Genomic DNA, 23,019 nt, shown 5'->3' with positions numbered 1-23,019 from the left:
TTGTGGTGTTTGCGTAAGTAACATGCGATCCTACTAGATACCCTGGGTCACCACGTAAAACATGCAACAACAAAATTAGAGGACGTCTAACTTGTTTTTGCAGGGTATGATTGTGATGTGATATGGCCAATGATGTGATGTGATATATTGGATGTATGAGATGATCATGTTGTAATAGAAATATCGACTTGCACGTCGATGGTACGGCAACCGGCAGGAGCCATAGGGTTGTCTTTATACTAACGTTTGTGCTTGCAGATGCGTTTACTATTTTGCTAGGATGTAGCTTTAGTAGTAATAGCATAAGTAGCACGACAACCCCGATGGCAACACGTTGATGGATGATCATGGTGTGGCGCCGGTGACAAGAAGATCGTGCCGGTGCTTTGGTGATGGAAATCAAGAAGCACGTGATGATGGCCATATCATGTCACTTATGAATTGCATGTGATGTTAATCCTTTTATGCACCTTATTTTACTTAGAACGATGGTAGCATTATGAGGTGATCTCTCACTAAAATTTCAAGACGAAATTGTGTTCTCCCCAACTGTGCACCATTGCTACAGTTCGTCGTTTCGAGACACCACGTGATGATCGGGTGTGATAGACTCAACGTTCACATACAACGGGTGCAAAACAGTTGCGCACGCAGAACACTCGGGTTAAGCTTGACGAGCCTAGCATGTGCAGACATGGCCTCGGAACACATGAGACCGAAAGGTCGATCATGAATCATATAGTTGATATGATTAGCATAGGGATGCTTACCACCGAAACTATACTCAACTCACGTGATGATCGGACTTGGGATAGTGTAAGTGGATCATGAACCACTCAAATGACTAGAGAGATGTACTTTTTGAGTGGGAGTTTAGCATATAATTTGATTAAGTTGAACTCTAATTATCTTGAACATAGTCTAAGTCCACTTTGAATATATTTGTGTTGTAGATCATGGCTCACGCGAGTGTCATCCTGAATTTTAATACGTTCCTAGAGAAAGCTAAGTTGAAAGATGATGGAAGCAACTTTGTAGACTGGGCTCGTAATCTTAAGCTAATCTTACAAGCTGGGAAGAAGGATTATGTCCTTAATGCTGCGCTAGGAGATGAACCACCCGCTACGGCTGATCAGGATGTTAAGAACGCTTGGTTAGCGCGTAAGGAGGACTACTCAATAGTTCAATGTGCAGTCTTGTATGGCTTAGAACCGGGACTTCAACGTCGCTTTGAGCGTCATGGAGCATTTGAGATGTTCCAGGAGTTGAAGTTTATCTTTCAGAAGAACGCCCGAATCGAGAGGTATGAGACCTCCGATAAATTCTACGCTTGCAAGATGGAGGAAAACTCGTCTGTCAGTGAACATGTGCTCAAAATGTCTGGGTACTCAAACCGTCTAGCTGAGCTGGGGATTGAACTGCCGCAAGAGCCTATCACTGACAGAATCCTTCAATCACTGCCGCCAAGCTATAAAGGCTTTGTGTTGAACTACAACATGCAAGGGATGAACAAGTCTCCCGGCGAGTTGTTTGCGATGCTGAAAGTCGCAGAGTCTGAACTCCGTAAAGAGCATCAAGTGTTGATGGTGAGCAAGACCACTAGTTTCAAGAGAAACGGCAAACGCAAGAAGGGCAATTCGAAGAATAGCGGCAAGCCTGTTGCCAATCCGCCGAAGAAACCCAAGGCTGGACCTAAGCCTGAAACAGAGTGCTTCTATTGCAAGGGTATGGGTCACTGGAAGCGCAATTGCCCCAAGTATCTGGCAGATAAGAAGGCGGGCAAAGAAAAATCAGGTATATTTGATATACATGTTATTGATGTGTACTTAACCGGCTCTCGTAGTAGTGCGTGGGTATTCGATACCGGTTCTGTTGCTCACATTTGCAACTCGAAACAGGAACTGCGGAATAGACGAAGGCTGGCGAAAGATGAAGTGACGATGCGTGTAGGAAATGGTTCCAAGGTTGATGCAATCGCCGTCAGCACAGTGTCACTTCAGCTACCATCGGGATTAGTGATGAACTTAAATCATTCTTATTTAGTGCCTGCGTTGAGCATGAACATTATATCTGGATCTTGTTTATTGCGAGACGGTTACTCTTTTAAGTCTGAGAATAATGGTTGTTCTATTTCTATGAGTAACATCTTTTATGGTCATGCACCAATTGTGAGAGGATTGTTCATATTGAATCTTGATATCGATACGCATATACATAACATTGAGACCAAAAGAGTTAGAGTAAACAATGATAGCGCCATATTTTTGCGGCACTGCCGCCTGGGTCATATTGGTGTAAAGCGCATGAAGAAACTCCATGCTGATGGACTTTTGGAGTCACTTGACTTTGATTCACTTGACACGTGCGAACCATGCCTCATGGGCAAGATGACTAAAACTCCATTCTCCGGAACAATGGAGCGTGCAAGTGACTTGTTGGAAATCATACATACCGATGTGTGTGGTCCAATGAGCGTAGAGGCACGCGGCGGATATCGTTATTTTCTCACCTTCACTGGCGATTTGAGTAGATATGGTTATGTCTACTTGATGAAGCACAAGTCTGAAACATTTGAAAGGTTCAAGCAATTTCAGAGTGAAGTGGAAAATCATCGTAACAAGAAGATCAAGTTCCTGCGGTCTGATCGTGGGGGTGAATATCCGAGTTTCGAGTTTGGTGCTCACTTAAGAAAATGTGGAATTGTTTTGCAGTTAACACCGCCTGGAACACCACAGCGTAATGGTGTGTCAGAACGTCGTAATCGTACTTTGTTAGAGATGGTGCGATCTATGATGTCTCTTACTGATTTGCCGTTATCATTTTGGGGTTATGGATTAGAAACAGCTGCATTCAATTTAAATAGGGCACCATCAAAATCCGTTGAGACGACACCATGCGAACTGTGGTATGGCAAAAGGCCAAAGTTGTCGTTTCTTAAAGTTTGGGGATGTGATGCTTATGTCAAAAGGCTTCAGCCTGAAAAGCTGGAACCCAAAGCGGAAAAATGCGTCTTCATAGGTTACCCAAAAGAGACAGTTGGGTACACCTTCTATCTCAAATCCGAGGGCAAAGTGTTTTTGCTAAAAACGGAACTTTTCTCGAGAGGGAGTTTCTCTCGAGAGAATTGAGTGGGAGGAAGATAGAACTTGACGAGGTTGTCGAACCTCTCATCCCTCTGGATGGTGGCGCAGGGCAAGGGGAAACCTCTGTCATTGCGACGCCGGTTGAGGAGGAAGTTGATGATGATGATCATGAAACTCCAGTTCAAGTTTTTGTTGAACCACGCAGGTCGACGAGATCACGCGCTGCTCCAGAGTGGTACGGCAATCCCGTCTTATCAATCATGTTGTTAGAGAACAATGAACCTGCAAATTATGAAGAAGCAATGGTGGGCCCAGATTCCAACAAATGGCTAGAAGCCATGAAATCCGAGATAGGATCCATGTATGAGAACAAAGTGTGGACTTTGGAGATACTACCTGAGGGCCGCAAGGCTATTCAGAACAAATGGATCTTTAAGAAGAAGACTAACACTGACGGTAATGTGACCGTTTATAAAGCTCGACTTGTGGCAAAGGGTTTTTCACAAGTTCCAGGAATTGACTACGATGAGACTTTCTCTCCCGTGGCAATGCTTAAGTCCGTCAGAATCATGTTAGCAATAGCTGCATTTTTCGATTATGAAATCTGGCAGATGAATGTCAAAACGGCGTTCCTTAACGGTTTCCTTAAGGAAGAGTTGTATATGATGCAACCCGAAGGTTTTGTCGATCCTAAAAGTGCTAACAAGGTATGCAAGCTCCAGCGATCCATTTATGGACTGGTGCAAGCATCTCGGAGTTGGAACAAATGCTTTGATGAGGTGATCAAAGCATTTGGGTTTATACAAGTGGTTGGAGAATCTTGTATTTACAAGAAAGTGAGTGGGAGCTCTGTGGCGTTTCTAATATTATATGTAGATGACATATTACTGATTGGAAACAACGTAGAGCTTTTGGAGAGCATAAAAGGTTAGTTGAATAAAAGTTTCTCTATGAAGGACCTAGGAGAAGCTGCTTACATTCTAGGCATTAAGATCTATGAAAACGCCTGATAGGACTTTCACAAAGCACATACCTTGATAAAGTTTTGAAGAGGTTCAAAATGGAACAGTCCAAGAAAGGGTTCTTGCCAGTGTTACAAGGTACGAGATTGAGTAAGACTCTGTGCCCAGCAACTGATGAAGATAGAGAGCATATGCGCTCCGTCCCCTATGCTTCAGCCATAGGTTCTATCATGTATGCGATGCTGTGCACTAGACCGGATGTTAGCCTGGCCATAAGTATGGCGGGTAGGTTCCAGAGTAATCCAGGAGTGGATCACTGGACAACGGTCAAGAATATCCTGAAGTACCTGAAAAGGACTAAGGAGATGTTTCTCGTGTATGGAGGTGACGAAGAGCTCGCCGTAAAAGGTTACGTTGATGCAAGCTTTGACACAGATCCGGACGACTCTAAGTCGCAAACCGGATACGTATTTATTCTTAATGGGGGTGCAGTAAGCTGGTGCAGTTCCAAGAAAAGCGTCGTAGCAGATTCTACATGTGAAGCGGAGTACATGGCTGCCTCGGAGGCGGCTAAGGAGGGTGTCTGGATGAAGCAGTTCATGACGGATCTTGGAGTGGTGCCAAGTGCACTGGATCCAATAACCTTGTTCTGTGACAACACTGGTGCCATTGCCTTAGCAAAAGAACCAAGGTTTCACAACAAGACCAGACACATGAAACGACGCCTCAACCTCATCCGCGACTACGTCGAGGAGGAAGACGTAAATATATGCAAAGTGCACACGGATCTGAATGTAGCAGACCCGCTGACTAAACCTCTTCCACGGCCAAAACATGATCGACACCAGAACTGTATGGGTGTTAGATTTATTACAATGTAATTCACATGGTGATGTCAGGGCTAGATTATTGACTCTAGTGCAAGTGGGAGACTGTTGGAATTATGCCCTAGAGGCAATAATAAATGTATAGTTATTATTATAATTCCTGTATCAAGATAATAGTTTATTATCCATGCTATAATTGTATTGAATGAAGACTCATTTACATGTGTGGATACATAGACAAAACACCGTCCCTAGCATGCCTCTAGTTGGCTAGCCACTTGATCAATGATAGTCAGTGTCTTCTGATTATGAACAAGGTGTTGTTGCTTGATAACTGGATCACGTCATTGGGAGAATCACGTGATGGACTAGACCCAAACTAATAGACGTAGCATGTTGATCGTGTCATTTTGTTGCTGTTGTTTTCTGCGTGTCAAGTATTTATTCCTATGACCATGAGATCATATAACTTACTGACACCGGAGGAATGCTTTGTGTGTATCAAACGTCGCAACGTAACTGGGTGACTATAAAGATACCCTACAGGTATCTCCGAAGGTGTTAGTTGAGTTAGTATGGATCAAGACTGGGATTTGTCACTCCGTGTGATGGAGAGGTATCTCGGGGCCCACTCGGTAATGCAACATCACACACAAGCCTTGCAAGCAATGTAACTTAGTGTAAGTTGTGGGATCTTGTATTACGGAACGAGTAAAGAGACTTGCCGGTAAACGAGATTGAAATAGGTATGCGGATACTGACGATCGAATCTCGGGCAAATAACATACGGAAGGACAAAGGGAATGACATACGGGATTATACGAATCCTTGGCACTGAGGTTCAAACGATAGGATCTTCGTAGAATAGGTAGGATCCAATATGGGCATCCAGGTCCCACTATTGAATATTGACCGAGGAGTCTCTCGGGTCATGTCTACATAGTTCTCGAACCCGCAAGGTCTGCACACTTAAGGTTCGACGTTGTTTTATGCGTATTTGAGTTATATGGTTGGTTACCGAATGTTGTTCGGAGTCCCGGATGAGATCACGGACGTCACGGGGGTTTCCGGAATGGTCCGGAAATGAAGATTGATATATAGGATGACCTCATTTGATTACCGGAAGGTTTTCGGAGTTACCGGGAATGTACCGGGAATGACGAATGGGTTCCGGGAGTTCACCGGGGGGGGGGGAACCCACCCCGGGGAAGCCCATTGGCATTTGGGGAGCCACACCAGCCCTTAGTGGGCTGGTGGGACAGCCCACAAGTGCCCAATGCGCCAAGAGAAGAAAAATCAAGAGGAAAGAAAAAAAAAAGGAAGGAGGTGGGAAGGAAGGGGGACTCCTCCCACCAAACCAAGTCCAACTCGGTTTGGGGGGGAGTCCTCCCCCCCTTGGCTCGACCGAATCCTTGGGGGTCCTTGGACCCCAAGGCAAGGCCCCCCTCCCTCCTCCTATATATATGGAGCAATTAGGGCTGATTTGAGACGACTTTCTCACGGCTGCCCGACCACATACCTCCACGGTTTTTCCTCTAGATCGCGTTTCTGCGGAGCTCGGGCGGAGCCCTGCTGAGACAAGGTCATCACCAACCTCCGGAGCGCCATCACGCTGCCGGAGAACTCTTCTACCTCTCCGTCTCTCTTGCTGGATCAAGAAGGCCGAGATCATCGTCGAGCTGTACGTGTGCTGAACGCGGAGGTGCCGTCCGTTCGGTACTAGATCGTGGGACTGATCGCGGGATTGTTCGCGGGGCGGATCGAGGGACGTGAGGACGTTCCACTACATCAACCGCGTTCTCTAACGCTTCTGCTGTACGGTCTACAAGGGTACGTAGATCACTCATCCCCTCTCGTAGATGGACATCACCATGATAGGTCTTCGTGCGCGTAGGAAATTTTTTGTTTCCCATGCGACGTTCCCCAAGAGATCCTACATATTCTACGAAGATCTTAACGGTTGAACCTCTATGTGAAGGATTCAGTTAATCCCGTATGATGTTCCCTTTGTCCTTCGGTATGTTACCTACCCGATATTCGATCGTCGGTATCTTCATACCTAGTTCAATCTCGTTACTAGCAAGTCTCTTTACTCATTACGTAATACAAGATCCCGTAACTAACTCATTAGTCACATTGCTTGCAAGGATAGTTGTGATGTTGTACTACCGGGTGGGCCCCGAGATACCTCTCCGTCACACGGAGTAACAAATCCCAGTCTTGATCCATGCCAACCCAATAGACACCTTCGGAGATACCTGTAGAGCACCTTTATAGTCACCCAGTTATATTGCGACGTTTGATACACACAAGGTATTCCTCCAGTGTCTGGGAGTTTTATGATCTCATGGTCATAGGAACAAATACATTGACATGTAGAAAACAGTAGCGATAAACTGACACTATCATATGCTATGTTTATAGTTTGGGTCTTGTCCATCACATCATTCTGCTAATGATGTGATCTCGTTATCAAGTCACAACACTTGCGAGGAAATCTTGACCATCTTTGATCAACGAACTAGTCAACTAGAGGCTCACTAGGGATAGTGTGTTGTCTATGTATCCACACATGTATTTGAGTTTGGAATCAATACAATTCTAGCATGGATAATAAACGATTATTATGAACAAGGAAATATAATAATAACCTATTTATTATTGCCTCTAGGGCATATTTCCAACAGTCTCCCACTTGCACTAGAGTCAATAATCTAGTTCACATCACCATGTGATTTCAACGAATCCAACACCCATATAGTTCTGGGGTCTGATCACGTCTTGCTCGTGAGAGAGGTTTTAGTCAATGGTTCTGAATCTTTCAGATCTGTGTGTGCTTTACAAATCTTTATGTCATCTTACAGATGTTGCCACTACGTGCTATTCAGAAATACTCCAAATATCTACTCTACTATACGAATCCGTTTTACTACTCATAGTTATTCAGATTAGTGTCAAAGCTTGCATCAACGTAACCCTTTACGACAAACTCTTTAACCACCTCCATAATCGAGAAAAATTCCTTGGTCTATTAGTTACTAAGGATAACTTTGACCGATGTTCAGTGATTCAATCCTGGATCACTCTCTGTACCTCTTAACAGACTTGTGACAAGGCACACATCAGGTGCGGTACACCGCATGGCATACTGTAGAGTCTACGTCTAAGGCATAGGTGACGATCTTCGTCCTTCTCTTTCTTCTGTGTGGTTGGGCTTTTTAGTGTTACTCAAACTCACACCTTACAACACAGCCAAGAACTCCTTCTTTGCTGATCTATTTTGAACTCCTTCAAAAGCTTGTCAAGGCATGCATTTTGTTGAAACTTCTATCAAGCGTTTCGATATATCTCCATAGATATTGATGCTCAATGTTCAAGTAGCTCAATCCAGGTTTTCCTTTGAAAAACCCCTTCCAAACAACCTTTATGCTTTACAGAAATTCTACATTACTTCCGCTCAACAATATGTCAACCACATATACTTTATCAGAAATACTATAGTACTCCCACTGACTTGTTTGCAAATACAAGTTTCTGATAAACCTTGTACAAACCCAAAAGCTTTGATCATCTCATCAAAACATATATTCCAACTCCGAGAAGCTTGCACCAGTCCATAAAAGGATCGCTGGAGCTTGCATACTTATTAGTATCCTTAGGATTGATAAAACCTTCTGATTGTATCACATACAATCTTTCCTCAAGAAAACCATCGAGGAAACAATGTTTCGACTTCCTATGTGCAATATTTCACAAATAATGCAGCAAATACTAACATAATTCCAACAGACTTTTAGCATCGCTACGAGTGAGAAAGTCGCATCATAGTCAACTCTTTGATCTTGTCGAAAACATCTTGGCGACAAGTCGAGCTTTTCTTAATTGTGACTTATCACCACCACCGTCTGTCTTCCTTTTAAAGATCCATATTTACTTAATAGTCTTACTACCATCAAGTAGTTCTTCCAAAGTTTACACTTAGTTTTATATATGGATCCTCTCTCGGATTTCATGGCCTCCAGCCATTTGTCGGAATCCAGGTCCACCATTGCTTCTCCATAACTCGTAGGTTCATTGTTGTTCAAAAACCTGACCTCCAAGACAGGGTTACCGTACCACTCTGTAGTAGTAGCGACCTTTGTCGACCTACGAGGTTTGTAGTAACTTGATCCGAAGCTCTAATGATCACCATCATCAGCTTCCACTTCAATTGGTGTAGGCGCCACAGGAACATCTTCCCGCGCCCTGCTACACACTGGTTGAAGTGACGGTTCACTAACCTCATCAAGTTCCACCACCCTCCCACTCAATTCTTTCGATAGAAACCTTTCCTCGAGAAAGGACCCGTTTCTAGAAACAAACACTTTGCTTCCAGATCTGAGATAGGAGATATATCCAGTTGTTTTGGATATCCTATGAAGATGCATTTATCCGCTTTGGGTTCGAGCATATCAGACTGAAACTTTTTCACATAAGTGTCGCAGCCCCAAACTTTCAAGAAACGACAGCTCAGGTTTCTCCAAACCATAGTCTATACTGTGTCATCTCAACGGAAATACACGGTGCCCTATTTAGAGTGAATGCGGTTGTCTCTAATGCATAACCCATAAACGATAGTGGCAATTCGATAACAGACATCATAGTATGTAACATATGAAAATAGGGCATGGCTATGATGTTCGGACACACCATCACACTGTGGGGTTCTAGGTGGCATGTATTGCGAAAAAAATCCACATTGTCTTAACTTTGTACCAAAACTCGCAACTCAGATATTCATCTCTATGATCATATCATAGACAGTTTATCCTCTTGTCATGAGGATCTTCACTCTGAAATAGCTTTGAACTTTTCAATATTTCAGACTTGTGATTCATCAAGTAAATACTCCTGTATCTACTCAAATCGTCAGTGAAGTAAGAACATAACGATATCCACTGCGTGCCTCAGCACTCATTGGACTGCACACATCAAAAATGTATTACTCTCAACAAGTTACTCTCTTGTTTCATGTGGCATGATTTGCATGTCTCAAGTCATTCAAAATCAAGTGTGTCCAAACGATCCATCTCTATGGAGCTTCTTCATGCATTTATACCAACATGAGTCAAGTGGCAGTGCCACAAGTAAGTGGTACTATCATTATTACTATGTATCTTTTGGCACCAATATTATGAACATGTGTAGCACTACGATCGAGATTCAATAAACCATTGAAAGGTAATTATTCAAGCAAATAGAACAAATATTATTCTCTTTGAATGAATAATCGTATTGCAATAAACACGATCCAATCATGTTCATGCTCAACGCAAACACCAAATAACAATTATTCAGGTTTTACCACCAATCCTGATGATAGAGGGAGCGTGCGATGTTTGATCACATCAACCTTGGAAACACTTCCATCACTTATCGTCACCTCGCCTTTAGCTAGTCTCCGTTTATACCATAGCTTTCATTTCGAGTTACTAATCACTTAGCAACCGAACCGGTATCCAATACCCTCGTGCTACTAGGAGTACTAGTAAAGTACACATCAATATCAGTTATAGCAAATATACTTCTGTCGACTTTGCCAACCTTCTTGTCTACCAAGCATCTAGGGTAGCTCCGCCTCAGTGACCGTTCCCCTCATAAAACAAGCACTTAGTCTCGGGTTTGGGTTCAATCCTGGGTTTCTTCATTAGAGCAGCAACTCGTTTGTCGTTTCATGAAGTATGCCTTCTAGCCCTTGCCTTTCTTAAAACTAGTGGTTTTACTATCAATCAACAATTGATGCTCCTTCTTGATTTCTACTCTTGTAGTGTCAAACATTGCGAATCGCTCAAGGGTCGTCATATCTATCCTTGATATGTTTATAGTTCATCACGAAGCTCTAGCAGCTTGGTGGCAGTGACTTTGGAGAACCATCACTATCTCATCTAGAAAATTAACTCCCACTTGATTCAAGCGATTGTTGTACTCAGACAATCTGAGAACATGCTCAATAATTTGAGTTTTTCTCCTCTACCTTTTAGACAAAGAATCTCGTCGGAGGTCTCACACCTCTCAACAAGGGCACGAGCATGAAATCTCAATTTCATCTCCTAGAACATCTCTTATGTTCCCCGACGTTTCAAAATGTCTTCGACGCCTTGCTTCTAAGCCATTAATTATCACGCTGTGAACTATCATGTCGTCATCAAAACGTGTATGTCAGATGTTCGCAACATCCACAGATGATGCTCGAGGTGCAGCACACCGAGTGGTGCATTAAGGCCATAAGCCGTTTGCGCAGCAATGAGGACAATCCTCAGTTTTACGGACTTGGTACGTAAAGTTGCTACTGCCAACTTTCAACTAAATTTTCTCTAGGAACATATAAAAAATAGTAGAGCTATAGCGCCAGCTACATCATAATTCACAAAGACCATTAGACTATGTTCATGATAATTAGTTCAATTAATCATATTACTTTAGAACTCCCACTCAAAAAGTACATCTCTCTAGTCATTTGAGTGGAACATGATCCAAATCCACTAACTCAAGTCCGATCATCACGTGAGTTGAGAATAGTTTCCGTGGTAAGCATCTCTATGCTAATCATATCAAATGTACGATTCATGCTCGACCTTTCGGTGTCATGTGTTTTGAAGCCATGTCTGCACAGAATAGGCTAGTCAAGCTTAACCCGAGTGTTCGGCGTGTGCAACTGTTTTGCACCCGTTGTATGTGAACGTTGAGTCTATCACACCCGATCATCACGTGGTGTCCTGAAACGATGAACTGTAGCAATGGTGCACAGTCGGGGAGAACATAATTTTGTCTTGAAATTTTAGTGAGAGATCACCTCACAATGCTACCGTCGTTCTAAGCAAAATAAGGTGCATATAAGGATTAACATCACATGCAATTCATAAGTGACATGATATGGCCATCATCTTGTGCTTCTTAATCTCCATCACTCAAGGACCGGCATGATCTTCTTGTCACCGGCGCCACACCATGATCTCCATCAAAATGTCGCCATATAGGTTGTTGTGCTACTTATGCTATTACTACTAAAGCTACGTCCTAGCAATATAGTAAACACATCTGCAAACACAAACGTTAGTTTAAAGACAAACATATGGCTCCTGCCGGTTGTCGTACCATCAACGTGCAAGTCGATATTAACTATTAGAACATGATCATCTCATACATCCAATATATCACATCACGTCAGTGGCCATATCATATCACAAGCATACCCTGCAAAAACAAGTTAGACGTCCTCTAATTTGTTGTTGCATGTTTTACGTGGCTGCTATGGATATCTAGTATGATCGCATCTTACTTACGCAAAAACCACAACGGAGATGTGAAAATTTATATTTAACCTCTCCAAGGAACGCCTCGGTCAAATACAATTCAACTAAAGTTGAAGAAACCGACACCCGCCAGTCATCTTTATGCAACGAGGTTGCATGGCAATCGATGAAACCAGTCTTTCGTAAGCGTACGAATAATGTCGGTCTAGGCCGCTTCAATCCAACAATATCGCCGAATCGAGAAAAGACTAAGGAGGGTAGAAAATCGAACATCACCGTCCACAAAACCCTTTGTGTTCTACTCGAGATAACATCTACGCTTGAACCTAGCTCATTATGCCACTGTTGGGGAACATTGCATGGGAATCAAAAAATTTCCTACGCACACGAAGACCTATCATGGTGATGTCCATCTACGAGAGGAGATTTGGATCTACGTACCCTTGTAGATCGCACAACAGGAAGCGTTAAGAAACACGGTTGATGTAGTGGAACGTCTTCACATCCCTCGAACCGCCCCACGATCCGTCCCACGAACCGTCCCGCGATCCGTCCCACGATCCATCCCGCGATCCATCCAACGAACCGTCCCGCGATCTGTCTCACGAACCGTCTTGCGATCCGTCTTCATGATCCGTTCCTATCTAGTGTCGAACGGACGACACCTCCGCGTTCAGTACACATACATCTCGATGACGATCTCCACCTTCTTGATCTAGCAAGAGGGCGAGGAGAGGTAGAAGAGTTCTCCGGCAGCATGACGACGCTCCGGTGGTGGTGATGATCTAATCCTGCAGGGCTCCGCCCAAGCTCCGCAAAAATACGATCTAGAGGAAGAACTATGGTGTCTTGATCTGAGTTGCACATGGCAAAAAGTTGTCTCAAATCAGCCATCAATCACCACTATACATAGGAGGGAGGGAGGGGAGGAGGCAGCCTCGAAACCTCAAGGTTTGGCCGAAATTGGAGGTGGAGGAGTCCTACTCCAATCCTATTTTGAGTAGGATTCCACCTTCCCACTTGGAAACTCTTTCCACCTTGTGTTTTTTCCTTCTCAAACCTTATGGGACTTAGTGGGAACTTATTCCAGCCCACTAGGGGCTGTTTATCTATTCCCATAGCCCATGAGACCCCTTGGGGCGTGACACCCCTCCCGATGGTCCCTCGCACCCCTCTTGGCACTCCCGGTACACTACCCATGAGCCCGAAACTTTTTCGGTGACTAAAACAGGACTTCCTATATATTAATCTTTACCTCCAGACCATTCTGGAGCTCCTCGTGACGTCCTAGATCTCATCCGGGACTTCGAACTACTTTCGGTTACCAACACCTATAACTCAACTATACCGAAACATCACCGAACCTTAAGTGTGCAGACCCCGCGGGTTCGGGAACTATGCAGACATGACCTGAGACACTTGACTGGCACTCTCTGGCAATAGCTAGACGAATGCTGATTCTGTGACAACAAACCTTCCCCTGCAATGGCACCAGAAGAATGCTGCTAGCACTCCCCGGAAATGAAACTATAAGAATGTTGTTGATGGCCCACCAGCGCGTGGGTTCGCAGCAGTTTTCGAGGGTAGAGTATTCAACCGCACATGAAAGATTAGTATCTGCAAGCAAAGTAGTAATAGCAAAGTAGCGAGTAACGGTAGTGGCAAGGAAAAGCAGTAGTGACAGTAGTAGCAAGTAGCAACTGTAGTAAGCGACAGTAGTAGCAACAGTAGCAGCAAAGCAAGACAAGTAACAGCAGCAGAGCAAGACAAGCAACAGCAGCACCAACAGTAGTAACAGCAGAAGCAACAGTAGTAACAACAGCAGCAACAGTAGGACAAACTCGTCGGCAATGGGTCGGTGATTTGTTTGGATGATATGTTGGAATTATGCCCTAGAAGCAATAATAAATATAGTTATTATTATAATTCCTGTATCAAGATAATCGTTTATTATCCATGCTATAATTGTATTGAATGAAGACTCATTTACATGTGTGGATACATAGACAAAACACTGTCCCTAGCAAGCCTCTAGTTGGCTAGCCAGTTGATCAAAGATAGTTAGTGTCTTCTGGTTATGAACAAGGTGTTGTTGCTTGATAACTGGATCACGTCATTAGGAGAATCACGTGATGGACTAGACCCAAACTAATAGACGTAGCATGTTGATCGTGTCATTTTGTTGCTACTGTTTTCTGCGTGTCAAGTATTTGTTCCTATGACCATGAGATCATATAACTCACTGACACCGGAGGAATACTTTGTGTGTATCAAACGTCGCAACGTAACTGGGTGACTATAAAGATGCTCTACAGGTATCTCCGAAGGTGTTAGTTGAGTTAGTATGGATCAAGACTGGGATTTGTCACTCCGTGTGACGGAGAGGTATCTCGGGGCCCACTCGGTAATACAACATCACACACAAGCCTTGCAAGCAATGTGACTTAGTGTAAGTTGTGGGATCTTGTATTACGGAACGAGTAAAGAGACTTGCCGGTAAACGAGATTGACATAGGTATGCGGATACTGACGATCGAATCTCGGGCAAGTAACATACCGAAGGACAAAGGGAATGACATACGCGATTATATGAATCCTTGACACTGAGGTTCAAACGATAAGATCTTCGTACAATATGTAGGATCCAATATGGGCATCAATATCCCGCTATTGGATATTGACCGAGAAGTCTCTCGGGTCAAGTCTACATAGTTCTCGAACCCGCAGGGTCTGCACACTTAAGGTTCGACGTTGTTTTATGCGTATTTGAGTAATATGGTTGGTTACCGAATGTTGTTCGGAGTCCCGGATGAGATCACGGACGTCACGAGGGTTTCCGGAATGGTCCGGAAACGAAGATTGATATATAGGATGACCTCATTTGATTACCGGAAGGATTTCGGAGTTACCGGGAATGTACCGGGAATGACGAATGGGTTTCGGGAGTTCACCGGGGGGGGGGGGGCAACCCACCCCGGGGAAGCCCATAGGCCTTGAGGGTGGCGCACCAGCCCTTAGTGGGCTGGTGGGACAGCCCAAAAGGGCCCTATGCGCATTGGAAGAAAAATCAAAGAGAAAGAAAAAAAAGGTGGAGGTGGGAAGGGAAGGAAGGACTCCCACCCACCAAACCAAGTCCAACTCGGTTTGGGGGGGGAGACCTTCCCCCCTTGGCTCGGACGACCCCCTTGGGGCTCCTTGAGCCCCAAGGCAAGGCCCCCCCTCTCCCACCTATATATACGGAGGTTTTAGGGCTGATTTGAGACGACTTTTCCACGGCAGCCCGACCACATACCTCCACGGTTTTTCCTCTAGATCGCGTTTCTGCGGAGCTCGGGCGGAGCCCTGCTGAGACAAGGTCATCACCAACCTCCGGAGCGCCGTCACGCTTCCGGAGAACTCTTCTACCTCTCCGTCTCTCTTGCTGGATCAAGAAGGCCGAGATCATCGTCGAGCTGTACGTGTGCTGAACGCGGAGGTGCCGTTCGTTCGGTACTAGATCGTGGGACTGATCGCGGGGTGGATCGAGGGACGTGAGGACGTTCCACTACATCAACCGCGTTCACTAACGCTTCTGCTGTACGATCTACAAGGGTACGTAGATCACTCATCCCCTCTCGTAGATGGACATCACCATGATAGGTCTTCGTGCGCGTAGGAAATTTTTTGTTTCCCATGCGACGTTCCCCAACATGATATTCATCATGCAACAGTTATAACACGTAGAGATATGTGGCTAGCTCCCGTTCGTCAATGTGATGTAGGCATGCATTCCGTGTGTCGTCATACGTGCTTAGGGAAAAGAACTTGCATGACGTCTATTGTCCATCCCTCCCATGGCAGCGGGGTCCAAAAGGAATCTATGGGATATTAAGGTTCTCCTTTTAATAAAGAACCGGACCAACGCATTAGCACTTGGTGAACACATGAACTCCTCAAACTATGGTCATCACCGGGAGCGGTTCCGGTTATTGTCACTCCGGGGTTGCCGGATCATAACACATACTAGGTAACTACAACTTGCAAGATCGTATCTAAAACACACATATATTGGTGACAACATAATAATTTCAGATGTGAAATAATGGCACTCAGGCCCTAGTGACAAGCATTAAGCATGGCAAAGTAGTAGCAACATCAATCTCAGCACATAGTCGATACTAGGGATCAATCCCCATCAAAACTAACTCGATTACATGATAGATCTCATCCTACTCATCACCGCCCAGCGAGCCTACGAATAGATTACTCACGAATGATGAAGAGCTTCATGGAATTGGAGAGGGAATAAAGTTGATGATGACGATGGCGATGATTTCCCCTCTCCGGAGCCCAAAACGGACTCCAGATCTGCCCTCCAGATGAAGAACAGGTTCTGGCGGCGCCTTCGTATCGCAAAGGCGACGAAATCTTCTCTTTTTATTTTTTCTCAGACGAAAGTGAACTTATAGAGCTAAGGTTGGGGCGGCAGAGCCGTGTGTGCCCCACAAGCTTGCCCACCGCCACCAGGGGGTGGCGGAGGCCTGGCTTGTGGCCCACTGGCCCACCCCCTCAGGTGGATCTTGGCGCAGGTATTTTTCATATTTTCCAAAAATGTTCCCCGTAAATTTTCAGGACGTTTGGAGAATTTTGATTTCTGCACAAAAATAACACCAAGGGAATTCTGCTGAAAACAGCGTCAGTCCAGGTTAGTTCCATTCAAATCATGAAATTAGAGTCCAAAACAAGGGAAAAACAGTTTGGAAAAGTAGATACGATGGAGACGTATCAACTCCCCCAAGCTTAAAACCTTGCTTGTCCTCAAGCAACCCAGTTGACAAACTGAGAGAGAAAGAAAAACTTTGACAAACTCTGTTTGATCTTGTTGTTGCAACTATGTCTAACTCATAACCAAAATTTCAGCAAGATCACAAGTTAACCACATAAGCAAGTGACACAAAGGTCTCACGGTAAACTAATATCAATGGCATAATCAGCTAACGAGCAAATAATAATGAGTTTCAAATACTAACACTTCAATCAAAACAAGCATGAAGCAATATGAATAGGTGGTATCTCGCTAGCTCTTTCTGAGACCGCAAAACATAAATGCAGAGCACTTTCAAAGATCAAGGGCTGACTAAACATTGTAATTCACATCAACGAAGATCCAGTGATAGTCATACTCAATATCAATCAAAAGCAAAGCATAAAAATGACAGAGGTGCTCTCTAATTGGTGCTTATATAAGAGGAGGATGACTCAACAAGAAATTAAATAGACAGACCCTTCGCAGAGGGAAGCATTGATTTGCAGAGGTGCGAGAGCTCAAGCTTTGAAAACAGAGATAATAATTTTGGGTGGCATGCTTTCATTGTCAAGGCAATGACCAAGAGTTCTCAATATCTTCCATGCTACTCATGCTATAGGCGGTTCCCAAAGAGAAAAGTAAAGTTTTAACTCCCCCACCACCAATCAATCACACTCCACGGCTAGCCGAATCCTCGGGTACCGTCCATACTAACATCAATCCTGGGGGAGTCTTGTTTTACAGTTATGTTTTCGATTTAAGCGTGGAACTGGGCATTCCAATTACCGGCCCCTTTCTCGTGAATGACAGTGAATAAACACATGTCGAGGATAACACTCCTAGCATGGAAGATACCAATAGCCCTCTGTCACCACATGAGCGGTTCGGGCATGCAAAACAGATTATTTCTTGTAGATTTAGAGAATGGCACATGCAAATTTACTTGGAACGGCAGGTAGATACCACAAAATAGGTAGGTATGGTGGACTCTCATGGAAAAACTTTTGGGTTTATGGAAGTGGATGCACAAGCAGTATTCTGCTTAGTACAAGTGAAGGCTAGCAAAAGACTGGGAAGCGACCAACTAGAGAGCAACAACAGTCATCAAGATGTAATGAGATTGACTAACATTGAATGCAAGCATGAACATGACATAAATCACCATGAACATGAACATCATAGAGGCTATGTTGATTTTGTTTCAACTACATGCATGAACATGCGCCAAGTAAAACCACTTGAAACATTCAAAGGAGAATACTATCCTATCATACTACATCATAGTCATCTCAAAATCTATGTTGGCAATCAAGACAAACCATTATAAGCTCCTAGCTAAATAAGCATGCAATCAAAAACTATGATCTCTAAATTGTCATTGCAAACATGATTCTCTCACAACAAAGCCTAATCTGAGTCGACAAGCTATTCATATTTACAAAAACAAAATAGATAGAGTTCATACCAGCTTTTCAGTCTCAGTCACTTCATCATATATCATCATTATTGCCTTTCATTTGAACGACCGAACGTTGTGAACTATAATAAGAGTGCTCGTGCATTGGACTAAAGCTGGAATCTACAGGCCAACACAAAGGAGAAGACAAAGTAATATGGCTCTTTGAAAGCTAAACAGGTATGCATGCAAGAACCACTAAAACATTGTAACCAATATCTTCTACCTTAACCCAAAGAAAAAGAAAACTATTTACACGGGAAAGCTCCCAACAAGCAAAAGAAGAAATAAAAATCTTTTTGTGTTTTCTCAAAAGGACACAAAACAAGAAAACAAGAAAACAAAAATAAACTAGCATGGATAATATAGTGGCAAAGTGTAAACACCGGCTAACAAAGTGAAAGCATAAGCATGAATGTAAAGTCGGTGAGAAAACGTACTCCCCCAAGCTTAGGCTTTTGGCCTAGCTTGGTCTACTCCCATGGATGGTCCTAGCGAAACCCAAAATCATAATGGGTGTTATACGAGAGTGCTACAGCCACTGCCTGAATAGCTGTCTCGCGAAGTCGAGAAGCCGCCGCCTCCCTCTCATACTCCTCTGCCTCTCCTATGGTTATGTAGTATCTTTGTTTTAGCTAAAAGTCAAAGAAAGCAGGAGCAGGAAGGGTAATATGGAAAACACGCTGCCGGTTAAATATCAAGCGGTAAAGGAGGGATCCATGATCTCTCTCAAGGAACTGGTAGCAGAGTCACACGATCAAGGTAGGCTGTACGGAGAGGAGGGTCTTCTGGATGGATGGATACTCCAAGAAAATTTGCTAAGCGTGTAGCATAAACTCCACCAAAGAAATCCCCCTCACTGGCATTTTTATTCAGCCTCCTTGCTATTATAGCTCCCATATTGAAGCTCATGTCACGTGTTACTACGCTCTTAAGGATACTAAGATCGGAAGCGCATAGGAGACAATGTGCACCCTTGTCGTTAATGCAACTACCTATGAAGATGGCAAATTAGTGCAAGGCAGGGAAATGGATGCTTCCTATGGTCGCTTGCATGATATCAATGGATTCTCCAACAGTTATACTCGAGACAAAGTCTCTGACTGAAGATTTAGAAGGATCATTAATACTACCCCCATCGAGTATCTTGCAAATCCTATTGAAATCCTCCAAATCCATGGTATAGGATTTATCGTACAGATCAAACAGTATGGATGAGTCACGGCCAACTGAAAATTTAAATCTACGCACGAAAGAGGCAGTGAGCATAGCATACTGTTCACATTTATCTGAGAGGGATTCTTCTAACCCGGCATTGCGGACAAGTGTATCAAACTCATCCTTGAAACCCGCTTCGATCATAAACTCATTGGAAGGCCATTCACATGGTTGCACCGGTGCGTCCCTTAGTTGAAAAGGTTCGGGCTCCCGAAAAGAAAGACGAGGACCCTTCTTACTTGAGGAACCACCATGAAACTTCCTCCTGAACATAATTTCCCTTTGCTGAAATTTTTGAAGTTCAAGAGAAAAGTGAATGAAGACCAACCATACCTTGTAGCAACTACTCCTACTAGTGCCTAGAGACCGTATCACGCGCTAAAACTTCTTGGGACCAGCTAAAATCAACCTTTCTAGCTCAAGAACAGGGTCACCAAGGTAGCAAGAATACGCGAAAGAAAAAGCACTAGAGCAAAAACTAATTGGACCAATGGAGGAGTCACTTACCAAGGAGTAATTTCCCCAAAACGGTTCGGAGAATGGTGCTTTGAGCAAGGAGATCGAAAATCATAGCCAAATGAGCAAGAACACGGGTTTGAGCTGTGAAACAATTTTTTCTGGAGGTGGAAGAAGAGGCTGGGAGCTGGAATGAGTGAAGGGGGTCCTTGTGGGCCCCACAAGCTTGCTCTCCGCCACCAGGGGGTGGCGGTGGCAGGATTTGTGGCCACTGGTCTGGCCCCCAGGCCAGCTCTCGGGCCTAGTAACTTCCAAAAATTCCAGAAAAAATCATACTAAATTTTCAGGACCATCGGAGAACTTTTATTTTCGAGGTATTTTTCTCCGGGACGCTAAAACAGAAAACAGGAAAAACTAAACTAATTCCATCATTTTTCTTCTAAGCAACAGAAAATGAAAGCTCAAAATAGAAGTATGTGACTCTTTGATTCACCCATTTCATGATCATCGGAAGAAATCCGTCAATAGGATTGATCAAGTCCTCATGACAAAACCTTCTCGAATCTCAAGAGAGAACGGAGAATTTTTGAATAGCCACTAAGTCACCTCAATGGGGATATGTGTCTCCCCAACAAGAAAATCATACTTCATCTTGAGACGAGGAATAGGGCATTCAAAGGGTCCAATAAGAATCGATGAAGTCTTTTCGATAGCATTGATGCAATGTACTTGATATCGTTTCTTTGGAAAGTGCACTGTGTGCTCATTACCGTTGCCATGGAAAGTGACATTGCCTTTGTTGCAATCTATAACAGCCCCTGCAGTGTTTAAAAAGGGTCTTCCGAGGATGACAGCCATGGCATCGTCCTCGGGAATATCCATGATAACAAAGTTTGTTAAGATAGTGGTGTTAGCAACCACAACAGGCACATCCTCGCAAATGCCGATAGGGAAAGCAGTTGATTTCTCAGCCATTTGCAGAGAAATTTTAGTGGGTGTCAACCTATCCAACTCAAGTCTACAATAAAGAGAGAGCGGCATAACACTAACACCGGCTCCAAGGTCGCATAAGGCAGTTCTTACGTAGTTTCCTTTAATGGAACAAGGTATAGTGGGCACTCCGGGATCACCAAGTTTCTTAGGAGTTCCACCTTTGAAAGTGTAGTTGGCAAGCATGGTGGAGATCTCAAGATCTGGTGTCTTCCATTTATTAGTCATGATATCTTTCATGTACTTGGCATAGGGAGACATCTTGAGCATATTAGTTAACCGCATCTGCAGAAAGATGGGTCTTATCATCTCAACGAAGCGCTCAAAATCCTCATCATCCTTTTTCTTGGATGGCTTAGGAGGAAAGGGCATAGATCTCTGAACCCATGGCTCCCTTTCTTACCAAGGTTCCTAGCAGTAAAGTCATTCTTATCGTATCTCTTAGGTTGTGGATTATCAGGATTAACCATAGGTTCAATCTCTACATCCTCATCATTGCTAGGTTGAGCATTATTATGAACATCGCTGTCCATATTGTCACCAGGTTCATGTTCATCACCAGATTGTGTTTCCGCATCAGACGCAGAAATATCATTAGGTTCTTCAGGTGTTACAGTATTTGGTGAACTGGCATGTAGGTTTCTATCATCCTTCTTCTTCTCCTTAGGATGACTGGGTGTATCAGCATTGATTCCTTGAGAATCTTGATCAATTCTCTTAGGATGACCTTCAGGATACAAAAGTTTCTGAGTCATTTTGCCTCCTCTAGTAATGACTCTGACAGAGTTGTCATTTAATTCATTGAGCAGGTCATTCTAAGCTTTAAGTACTTGTTCTACCCGAGTAGTAATTATAGAGGCATGTTTACTCAGAAGCTTCAGATCATTGACAGTTCTGTCTACAGAAGCACTTAAATGGCTAAGCATACGAGTACTTTGTTCCAAGTGTCTACTAACGTAATCATTGAAACTCTTTTGTTTGGCAACAAAGGTGTCAATTTCATCAAAGCATAGGCTAGCAGGTTTGTCAAAAGGATTATCACTCTCATCAAACCTACGCAGAGAATTCACTTCTACTACCTGTATCGGGTTATTGATACCATGGATCTCTTTGATAGGTGGTAGATTTTTGACATCTTCAGATCTAATGCCTTTCTCTTGCATAGATTTCTTGGCTTCTTGCATATCTTCGGGACTGAGGAATAGAATACCTATTTTCTTAGGAGTTGGCTTAGGAGGTGGTTCGGGAATAGTCCAAGCATTATCGTTGATCAAGATGTTATTCAGTAGGGTCTCAGCTTGTTCTACCGTTCGTTCCCTAAAAACACAACCGGCAGAACTATCTAGGTGGTCTCTAGAGGCATCGGTAAGTTCGTTATAGAGGATATCAAGTATCTCGTTCTTCTTAAGAGGGTGATCATGCAAAGCATTCTGTAGCTGGACGAGCCTCCCCCAAGCTTGTGGCAGACTCTCTTCTTGGAGTTGAGCAAAGTTGTATATTTCCTGCAAGGCAGCTTGCTTCTCATGGGCAGGGAAATATTTCTCACAGAAGTAATAGACCATATCCTGGGGACTACTCACACATCCAGTAGCAAGAGAGGTGAACCAGGCTTTAGCGTAATCCTGTAGAGAGAAAGGAAATAGCTTAAGGATATAGTAGTGGCAGATCTTCTCCTCACTAGTGAAAAGGGTGGCTATATCGTGCAGTTTGGCAAGATGGGCTACGACCGTCTTAGACTCATAACCGTGAAAAGGATCAGATTCGACTAGAGAGATTATCTCAGGATCGACAGAGAATTCATAATCCTTATCGGTGATAAAGATAGGTGAAGTGGCAAACTTCGGGTTGTATTTCATCCTAGCTTTCAGAGATTTTTCCTTCCACTTGAGAAGTAATTTCTCAGCGTCATAGGCATCCTTACACGCAAGAAAATCCTCAGCTATCTATCC

The sequence above is a fragment of the Hordeum vulgare genome, chromosome 5H, assembly GCF_904849725.1.
Source record: "Hordeum vulgare subsp. vulgare chromosome 5H, MorexV3_pseudomolecules_assembly, whole genome shotgun sequence".
Lineage (NCBI taxonomy): Eukaryota > Viridiplantae > Streptophyta > Magnoliopsida > Poales > Poaceae > Hordeum > Hordeum vulgare.
This window is presented reverse-complemented; position numbering follows the sequence as displayed.